The sequence below is a fragment of the Alligator sinensis genome, unplaced genomic scaffold, assembly GCF_000455745.1.
Source record: "Alligator sinensis unplaced genomic scaffold, ASM45574v1 scaffold469_1, whole genome shotgun sequence".
NCBI classification, from domain to species: domain Eukaryota; kingdom Metazoa; phylum Chordata; order Crocodylia; family Alligatoridae; genus Alligator; species Alligator sinensis.
The window spans coordinates 987,839-999,409 of NW_005841934.1; positions in this window are offsets into that span (position 1 = coordinate 987,839).

The following is an 11,571-nucleotide window of genomic DNA, read 5'->3' on the forward strand; positions in this document are numbered from 1 at the left end:
TACACAATGTTTCTTCCCCTGAAATAGCACTGACTTGATATAATTACAGTTTCCAAGTTAAAAGTTTCAATATAGGTCTTCAAAAGGAAAAAAAAATACTATCTTAACTGAGCGGCTCAAGAGAAGACTCAAGTAAAGCAAAAATAATACAGTGACAACCATTCCCCTTTCTTCCTTAGCCCCAATTATCTATGCCACTTAAATAAGTTCTGCTTCTTTCAGCTTTACAGACCAGCAGCATGCTAACTTTAATGGTGCTTTCTACAATAATCTATTTTAAAAGGCATAAAAAGCTGCTTTTCACAGCAAATATAAACCTGACTAGAACAGACTAGACCCCTCAGGTTTGTGCAGAAGAGGCAAATACGAGCTTAGACTGCATTTGTGGAGTTTTTTTTACCATATCAAATGAAAATACACAAACAAGTAACAGACTACGGCAATCATACAGGAGAGAGAACTGTAAGGGAGAACAGATGAAGGTAACATGATAAATGTCAAAAGGAATTTAGCACTACATCATCAGGAAGTACTGCAATATCTGATTTTCACCCAATACTATCATTTGCTATGCGTAAGCACAGGGCTGTCTAATTTAGTGGCCAGGGGCTGCACCAGTGCTGGCCAGGGTCCCCTCTTCACCTCCTCGGCTGCAAATTCCCCTGGCACTACATGGGTGGGTGGTTCCCTGACACTGCCACACCAGGCAAGATGGCTGGCCACCCCCACCACTGCACAGGACAGCACAGGTGGGCAGGCAAGCAGCCCCCCCTCGCTGCTGCACTGCACACAGGCAATCTCCCCGACCCCCTTCACCTCCTGCGCTGCAGGCTCCCCAAGCAATGCAGGCTGCCCTGCCCCACCCCACCTCCTGGGATAGAGACAGGTAATGAGAGCCAAAGAAGAGAGGGGGAGTCTGGAGATCCCAGCAGCAGAGGTAGAGAAATGAGGGGCGCAACTGCCAGGGGGAACCCACAGGTTGGAAATTAACCCCTTGCAGGTCACATACAGCCCACAGGCTGATGGTTAGGCAGCCCAGTGTTAGCACACCAACTCAAAACCCTAGTGAGAAACTGGGACAACTTTTGGCTGGGTGCTGTACAATGAAAGGACCAGAAGAGACACCCTATCCCAAAGTGCTTGAAAGCTAAGCATCAGACAAGAGGAAACATACTGATGCATGGAGACAAGGGAGCACAGTGAGACAGCATTGGTCAAGATGGGAGACTGAAACCGTTGTCAGATTTTTTTTAAGGTGTCATCACAGCACATGAAAACAGGCATGAGAGAATTTGAATATCTGAAGAAAATGCAAGTCTCACAAAGTGTAACAGAGGCAAACTCACTTACTGTGCCTGGTAACACTACCCACAAACACATCACAATATCCTATGTGTAATGCCTCCAGAACCAGCAGCAGTGTAGCTATCTCTGCGTGGTGCTACAAGCAAGGTAATTAAAACTGCTGAGTGACAGTCCTAATTATCTGCCCCATACTACCTAGTATGTCTGCAGTGCCAGGATGGCTATACTGATTTAGCTTCAAGAGTAGCTCAGCTTATTTGGAGATGCCTTCCCTAGGCATGGTAAGATATAGCCAGATACACAAACAAGACCTAATACAAAACCCTATTCACCAAGCTACTTGTATGCCCCCGCCTCATCTAGATAAAATAAGTTTGAGTGTACGTTTTGAGGTCTGCCTGATATATGCACAGCACTCATTCTGGCTGATTGTAAAATCTCTTCTCAATATAGCATGCACTAAACACCCGCAGCTTATCAAAACATCTCCACACTGCATCTGGTAGTACTTCAGATTTGCTTTGCAACTCTGTTAATATCTTGTTCTTCATGTTTGTCACACCTGAAGTATGTGAATATTATGCTTAAGAAAAAACATAGGTAAGTGTGTCACAGTACCTTAAAAAGTATGGTAAAACACTGGGTTGATATATCAATTGATCTTCATCTGTTTGGATTATGGAAGCTCTCTTGAACATGTATTTGTTCAAATCTGAAAGAGAACAAAAAAAATACAATAGTAAAATGCTTGCAATCTTGTCTCACCGAAATTCCATAGCTGCAATTTTGCTTTGACATAAAAAGATGTCCTAATACAAAGCTTTTCCAACTTTCAAAGATAATTTAGGGGGGGTTACTATCAGGAACTTTAACTGTAAATAGAGAATGATGCTTTTTGGCATTAGGTACCTCATAAGTCTTTCCTTGATAGCCCAACAGTTACTGAAGCAGTATTTGAACAAAACTCTCTGAATTGTCTGGATCCTTTCATCAACCCAGTTTTCATATTAACCTATTACTCTCCATATTAAATCTAGACCTCTATTCCTGAAAACAGCTGCACGGCTGTGGACCTTTTTGGCCATGAAGAATCTGCATCGCCAGGTCTCTCCACAATCAGGGCCTCAATACCTGCTTCAGTGTTAGACTTTTCTACCATACAGTAGAGATCTCCCAAAGGTAGCACAAAAGGTCCACTCATGCACAGCGGTCACCAGCATTTTTACTACCAGGACCTGCAGCTTAGAAATTCAACAGTGATAAGTTACATGTAACATTGTTTATTATGTCATCTCTGAGTTAAAAATGAGACTGATTAGCATATAAAACTTGTCTACATGAAAAAAATGGTATTATTTTACAAATTAAGCTTGTTTTTTAAAACCATTTAATTGAACAAGTGAAAAACACTGCAATTAAAATAAGAATGCCAATGCAGAGTTTTAAGACTTTGATGCATTGGCAACTGGGGAGCCAGTGGAAAGATGGGACGAAAAGCATAATATGATAACAAGACAAGAAAATAAACGAGACCTACACTTAACAAAACAGTGTGCCAAATTTTGAACTATGCCTCCGCCATGAAAAAGTAAATGGAAGAAGTGTGTCTACTACCATTAATACCCTTTAATTTACTGTTACAGAAAACAGCAAGAGTAATTTTTCAGTTCACCAGAGCAAAAGTTAAATCCTAGAAGAAAACTTGACCAAATTGGAGTTATGACTGGCAATAAAGATAATCAATTTAAGAGAAAACTTCTTTCCAAGAAAGTTGTAGGTAGCAAAAAACAAAAACAAAGGAAACAAACAAAGCAAACTACGGAACTGTAAAGTTAGGGTTACAAGAAATTAACATTTGAGAGCACGGAAATTCAATTTCCTGGTGGGCAAACTATTTTACGTCCGAGTTCACCGAGGCACCATACTCTAATCTTTTTTTTTTGTTATTTTTTTTGGTGTTTCAAGAATCAAAAATGTGCATCACAGAACATGGTTCTGGAACATGATGCCTTAGTCAGCAAGCATCCAAACTGATACTACTTTAGGGCACATGTTTACCAAGACATACATGAATAAGACTTTGAATATACATAAAGTACAACTACCCCAATGCAGTTGTGTTTTTAGCCATTCACTAATACAGGAGAGGCCTAATGAGGACTTCAGGGGGGCTGTTAGAGGGGGACCAATTCCACCTATACTTGAAGGGGGCTGCTGGATGGTTTTGTAGGACCTACTGCAGTACAAGAGCAGTTTTTGGGCCATCCTACTTTACACTGGAGCTGAACCAGCACCTGACAACTTGAGAAGCCCAGAGGCACAAAGATGGACTAAAAAAAAAAGACACTATCAAGTTTATAATTTTAAAATCTTCTGAGAGATGCAATTGTTTATATTTTAAGAACATCAACAGGTAGAGACTAAATGTTTTAAACAGAAATCTTAGCTGGTAGACCAGTGATTCTCAAGTAGGGCCCCAGGGCACCCTGGGGTGCCATGAGATCTTTTGAAGAGTAACATGAGGTGTGAGGAGATGAGCAGATGAGGTTCAGGCTCAGTCCCTGCCTGGCCCCTACACAAAGAGGTAAGCACTGTAATAAGTAAGTTAGTTTTTGAAAGGGGGTGCTGCTCAATTCACAAGAGTTAAAGAGGAGTGCTACGAGTCTGCAAAGGTTGAGAACAGCTGTGGTAGACAGCGGAAGATGTATCTTCATACTTCTGCACTATTCTTATTCATAAAAAAGCTAACTTTCTCCCCCTAACTACTAGGATATTGATACACTATATTGATACATATATTAATGTATTGATACAAACCAAACAAAATGGAATTCTCAATGCAAAAGTACAAGATTTACCTATGAAATAACCCGCAAGCTGATCCTAAACAATTCCAGAGATGCATATAACTTCCCTGATAATGAAAAGACTCAGGATGTAACTACTAATTTATGACTGTCAACAGACAGTTATCAATATTTTTTATAACTATCTCAAAATTCATATGCAAATCCTGTAGCAAACTCTTTAAGCACTACAATGCAAGTAAAGTACTTTAACTCCTATGGCTGCTGTTTCTCCCTGCATAATTGCAGCACATATATGTCCACATTTATTATTGTTGCCCAGTCAATCATATACTTTTGTCAGTAGTTTCAGCTGCATCTGCAGTAATTTTCCTTTTAACTTCGAGATCTTTTTTAATAGTCAGCAGTAAGGTTAATGCTATAATAAGATGTCTTTGCATATTATACTTCAGCTGTTTAAATACAGCTACATAAAGAAAAACACATGCACATGCGCACAAGCTAGGAAAATGCATGGTTTTGGAAATAGGGAATGAATATTTGGTCGCAGCCTCTTTTTATAAACTGCCTAGTCTACTTTATATTCCAAAATACCCGACCGTATGGCATGACATAAGCCACCATTTGACAACCAGCCAGGACAAAGACAATTGAAAAAATATATGTATACATTTTATTCAAAATTTCAGCTGTGACTACATGAAAAGAAGCAAAGTGAAAAAATAAGGTTTACATTTGATGCTCAGAATTTTTCATGCTGATCACAACTTGCTATTGCATCAACACTTGAAGCCTTGTATATAAAAGATGATTAGACAATCACTAAAGATTGTCTAAAACATGTCAGACAGACTTTTCTTCCTGTTGATGTAAACACTAGGGAAAAACCCACACCTGACCCTGGCATTTAAAAATAATGAAAGGAGAAAGCCACATTTATGTCAGCATGATGAGTACTTTACACAAACTAAAAAAATAAACATGCTCATGTACATATTCTATGAATGTAGCTAATCAAGATAACAGAGTATGTCATTAGATACTTAGCAACATGTATTATGGTGCTTCCAATATAAAAGATAAGCAGTGAGTTATTCACACTATACAGTTATGGTTACTACAAATTTAAGATTTCAAATTAGCTCTCTGTGTATATCATTATTAAGAGTTGTTGCAGTTAAATACTGAAGAAAGATGAATATCGTCTTAAAATATGGCTCATAATTTAGGTAGCATGCCACTAACCTTAAAGATGATGCTGGCTCTTATACAGGTACATCACTAGTCTCAGTATAAACAAAGGACAGTGGCATGTACCCCAGGCTAAGGATGTCAGCATTTTTCAAACACCTTTCTGACTGTTGCATTTTCTGGTGATGCAATTTGACCTACATTTTCAATGCCCAAAGAAAGACACAGATAGAAAGGGAGGGGGTAGAGAAGAGAAAAAGAGACCTTTTCTGCCCTCACTCTCCACTAACAAGGGATTAATTGTCCCTACAGGGGTGATGATAGGCAAGTATAAAGGCAGAATATCCTAGTCATAAATTTTCAATGGAGAGCTAAAAGATGGGATGACATGAGAAAAAAAATAAAACAAAAAACCCAGGATTTTTGTCTCATCCTGCGAACAGAACAGGCACAATAATAATGCCCTCAATAGGCAAACCAGAACATAATACTAAAATCTGTTAGAAGAGATGCCAGAAATAGAGAAGCTGATTTCATTGAGGGAGACCTCCCACTAGGTCCATAATACCTATCTTTATACATTGGGCTTTTAGATCTCAAAGCGCTTTACAAAGCAGGTTCATATAATATTGCCATTTTACGAAGTGGGTTATCACGGCATAGAAGGGAAGTGTCTTGCCCCAGTTAACCCACCAAGCCTGTTTTTGTTGAGACAAGAATCCAGGTCTCTTGATTCTGCTCCACTCACTAGGCATTCAGGCTCTTCTGGACATACCAGCATATGATTTTGGTATAATTCCAACAATTCCTGGACCACATTTCCTAGATGTGAAGTTAAAACACATAGAAAACTGTACTAGATTACTGACGACTCTTTAAAAGCCATTATTTTATGCATCACCTAAATGAGATTATGGGTAAAAATCTCTCCAGGCTACAATTTCTTTTAACCATTGCTGACACCTCATCCTTCCCAGGAAAAGATAACTTCCAGTTTTACCAACTGCCTTTTTGAAAGTAAGAAGCAATCAGGACTTGTGGTAGAGGTCATATCTTTTACCTGGGTACCTTTTGAAAGCAAAGCATTTATAAGGCATCCCAATGACCTCTTGTGCAAAAAAAAAAATACTGTTATTGTGGCACCCACTATCACAGATATACTTAATACCCAAAAGAAATAGGGGTGCAGTTTTCAAACGGTGGTCCTTTTTTCAGGTTTCTATACGAGCGATAAAATTCATTTCATGGTATAACTCAATATAAATAATTGGTAGTATTTTAAATTGTTTTGTCATATTTATATCAAAGGCAAATTAAATAACATTTTAAATGCTTTTTTCTATTTTAATTAAAACACCCTTCTTTTGGAGATATAAAAAGATTGTCTCAGCTAATCTATTATGTTGGAAATATCAGCTGCTTGCAGTTACCTAGTCCCTGGTTAGTCCCACATTTACAAATAAAATGTGACCTGCCAGTTTTAGACTGCAAGCTCTTTAGGGCAGGGACTGTGTTTTTACTGTACATCCAAAAAGTGCGTAGTAACCCCTGCCCCCTGAACTAGTGCAGGTGTATAGATATAGCTGTAAGATTCATAGATGCTAGGGTCAGAAGGGACCTCAACAGATCATCAAGTCCGACCCCCTGCCTAGGCAGGAAAGAGGGCTGGGGTCAGACCCCAGCCAGATGCCTATCCAGCCTTCTCTGAAAGACCCCCAAGGTAAGAGAGAGCACCACCTCCCTCGGAACCCCATTCCAAATTTTGGCCACCCTTACTGTGAAGAAGTTTTTCCTGATCTTTTATTGTTGCTTATCAAACTAACCAACAGCTAGATTCAGCTCTTATTTACACCAGTGTGAATGAAGAGAGAGGCCTAAAAGTCAAAATGATATAGCCATGATGGTCCAGAAAATATGAGAAAAGCACGGATTTCTGTGGGTGATATCTTTTATTAGACCAACCGCATAGTTGGGATAGGTTTAAACAAGCTTTTGAATTCACTGCATTCTTCTTCAGGCCCTTTTTAATGCTTTTCAAACAAACAAATTCCCCTTACATGCAAGACTGAAAGGAGTCCCTCCCTACCCAACAGGGAATTAGACTCAGGCATTCCCCGATGGCTGGTATCCCCTCTATACCTTCTTTACCCTTGCCTCACAAGGTCAGAAAAAGTCTTACACAAAAAGTGTAATGTATTGTTTGTTTAGATTATTGTCTGAAACCAAATGAGGAAGGAGAAACTGGGATTTTCCCATTCTAGAAAACAAAGTTATTTCAGTTATGCTGGAAAAAGAGCCTTGCTGATGTGGGGAGAAGGGGAACAACGTTTCAATGGGCTTTCTTAATGTTTTGCTCATTACTAAAAGCACTTCTTTTTCACGATTTCTCAGCCCCATTTTCCTTGTTTCTGGTATTTCCCCTTCTTTTCTTCTTGTTTCAGAATTATTCTGTTTCAGCTCAGGAGGGAGAAGCTGAGGTGGCATTTTTATTGCTGTCCAACATCATAAAAATTCCAAGCAGAGGAACCAATCGGAGGAGAGACTTGCACATTCCAAGAAAAATAACTCTACAATGATCCCTCCATCCTTATTAATAACGACTGCCAGCTAGAAAATAGGGAGTCACATAAAATGTTGAGAAAAAACCTTGCAACGATGAGAACATTTCCAACGCCAATAACTCAGCAAATTATGAGACTGGCTTACAATTCATGTTTTGGGTTTCTTTTTATTTACCTCCTGGTTTCTGAGCACCTGGGTCATTTATTTTTCAAGGTTTTCTCTGCTAACACGAGGGCTGGAAACATTTTTCTTTCGAATGAAAGTTAAGATTCTCATGTATTCACACGGCTCCAGAAGCTGAGGCTTTAAAAACGCACTAAAAATTGAGACACATACAAATAACACTTAAAAACCTGGCAACAGTGCTAAAGCACTGAAGACGAATAAAAACATAATTAGAGTGTGTGGTGTTGCATGACTGAATAATAAAAACCTGTACAGTTTTACGTAAGAGCAGCATTCCAGTAGACAGGCTAAGTAAACATTTACGTGCTGTGGATGACAAATAATGCAAAAAATTACTATGCTGTTTGTCAAACTCATGTATTTCGACATTAGGTTTTGGTACCAGCTTAGATTCTGGGTTGGTATGCACTTGTTTCGGCTGCTTAAATAAAAAAAAGAGGCTTATTTTCAGGACATTTTATGGACACATACATGCTGTGTTCAGGAGCTGAATATAGAGTTTCATCATTAAATGAATGGTTACCTAACAAATTTTAACTCCCCTCCCACAAGGAAAGACATGTCACTACAGAAACACTGGCAGAAGTTCATTATTACTTAAGTAACATATGTGAGACTGAACCCTGCATTTAGTGCCAAAATACAAATTTCCGTATTTGTACCTTAAGAAATATATTTGTGGCCCCAAATTGAGTAAGGCCTTAAATATATTAGTCCCACTGGAATCAATGAGACTACTCACATACTGCAAATCAGATTCATGCTTAAGTACTTTGCCAAATCAGAAACACAATAATTACTTAATGACTCACTTCTAAATATGATTCTAAATTTAGTGAAACTATTAATAGGTACGGATCAATCAACTACTGGACAGGCAGGAAGATGGTTTCTGCGAAATAATAATTTACAAATTAAACTTAAATTCCTTACGCTAATTGCCCTCTCTGCAAATGATATACCCATTTCATTCAATATTTCTTATCTGTATAAGTACCTGCCAATTCATTCTGCAGTTATTACAGCCATTTGCTAATCTTAGAACCACGGCTACTAATCTCATATGAGGAAAATATTTCACCAGGTTCCTCATTCTTTTTCTGTCTCTGCTTAAACACACTGTTAATGAAGCATTATAAAAACACTGCAAACTTTTTCATAGCTTTGTCATTATTGCAAGAGATACACTAGCTCAACATTACTCAGTGCACTTCCCACCTACTATTATTCCTACAAAGGAATGAATACATTCTAAGGGGCGATACAATCACAGATTTAAATGGGATTTAAAAACTCACTATTAATACAATTACCTATTTTTGAACCAAATAGCATACTCTAATCTTTTGAAATCAGTAATTCCTTTTTCTTGCTCCTCTGCAGTCACCATAAGAATTGTTCAGAAAGATGCATATGGATACCACAGTCCTTCCCTACGAAGCCTCTCAGGTTTCCCCAGCAGAAATGACAACTTTACAACTGGTTTGGAAGTAAGAGTGCAAAAGAGAGTGAAACCTAAACAAAAAGGAGGGCAGGTATTCACAGCAGGACAAAGCTGTTAGAGGATTATAATAAAAATAAGATGTTTAGGAAAACACAGCCCTTCTTGGGGGTGCTTTGAATTCATTATTCCCCACAGGCAGCTACAATTCAAAACCTGCATCTCCCTTGCATATGGTATGACACATTCTGTGTAAAATGGAGCTACCGAGCAGTTTTCACAGGAAAACTTTTCCTGTGAAAGTTGTCAGAGTTCATAGAAAAGTGAGTTTTGAGTTATATCAGCCCTCAGCCCATATCTGATAAAAATTCCTAAAGCATGGGCAGTTACTCTTCTACTCCGCAGGAATCAAAGAGGCCAAAAGACGGTCAAGTCTCCTTAGTCACTGCCCTCCTCCCCCTAACTGTCCTTTCCATGTTGCCTTGGAATGCTAGACAACTGGATGGACATTTCTCCCACATGAGAAACAAGCAAGTAGGGGCAGGAAGACATGATAAAAGAAGAAAAGCAAAGGAGTTTCAAATGGCGATGTATTTGTCCTACAGTCTTACGACAGGATGCTGCCAGATGGAACCACTGAGAACTGCCTGGCTGCACCTTAAGAGCAGCTCCGTGCTTCACAGAACCGTAAAGGCAATGTACAGTCTCTTGCATATCTTCCTTCTCCCAGAATTATGCAGGGCATGAAGCAACCAATCCTGAGCATCCGGGACCAATGCAATATCTGGAGGAACAATATACGGAGCAGAGTCCTGGTGGTGTCACAAAATTAAGGTTAAGTTTCATGGCCACTAATGTCAGCTTTGAAATGGATGGGAGTTAGTATGTTTCAGGGCCCCAAACCATGATTTGTCAAGATGCGCCCTGATCAGGATAATAAATGTTAGGCTAGGATCAACAACCATAAAAACCAGAAGTCATGGTGGCCAAATACACGGTAAAGCAACAAAAATGATCCCTTCTCCCCTTCACCAAGAAAAGTACAACTAAAACGGCATATGCCAATTAACTCTGGGATCACTCTACATCCTTCCCATTTTTTCCCATTTCTTTTGGCTGCAGTCTGGCAAACCATTCTGCATACAAGCAGATTCCTGCACCTATATGAAGTCCTAGTAGCGTTTCACGTAGTGATCCAACGGCACAGAACAGTTTGTAGGATTGGGATCATAACCTTTTCATTTCTTTTTAGATTACCAGCTCTTTGGAACAGAAACTCTCTCTACCGATGCATTTGTACAGAACCTAGCAGAGGGCTTCAGACCTGACTGGGCCTTTCTGTGCTCCTGAAAAGTAATGAAGCAGAACTTCCAGTTACATAACAGAATTTACCATCCACACCTGCAACTAATTAATGTATCTAAATATGGCAGGGCAATCTAGGCTGAAAAGGAGAAGTGAGACAATAGGGAGAGATGGGCAAAAACAAAAGGTATCTTTCTACTGCTGTTTCCTTTCTGTCGCATACAATTTTCAGTCTGATGTCATTTGAGAAGTTGAGGAGCATCTGATCTTATGCTTACTAGAAACTGCTGGTTTCTTAATCTCAGAACAGTTCGTTAGGGATAGGTCCTTGTCAAACAAAGTTTTAAAAAGCTCAACAGGATCACTACCAACATTACATTCAAAATTTGTCTAACCCTAGAAACTGTTGTGTAGAGAACACACCTTGGAATGTTTTCCTTATTATAAGAGGTGCATCCACCACTCTGTTTTTTGTATTTGCATATAAATGAATCAGTAATGAGACAATGGCATGTCATATTCTGATCACTTGAAAATATCCAAATCTTGTTTTTGAAGAAACAGGAACATAATTTTCATGGTGTAAGCACAAATATAAAAAGGAATAAAACTGTTGATATCACTGATGATCTACAGAGAAACACTACTCAGGCACTGAGAACACAGAGAAAATACTTCCCAACTGGAGGGAGAGCCAAGAAGAAAGAAGAAAAAAAAAAGGCAATGAGTTGAAAGCTTCAAAGTGGTTCTCTGCAAGGCAGAATCAGAAAGAGT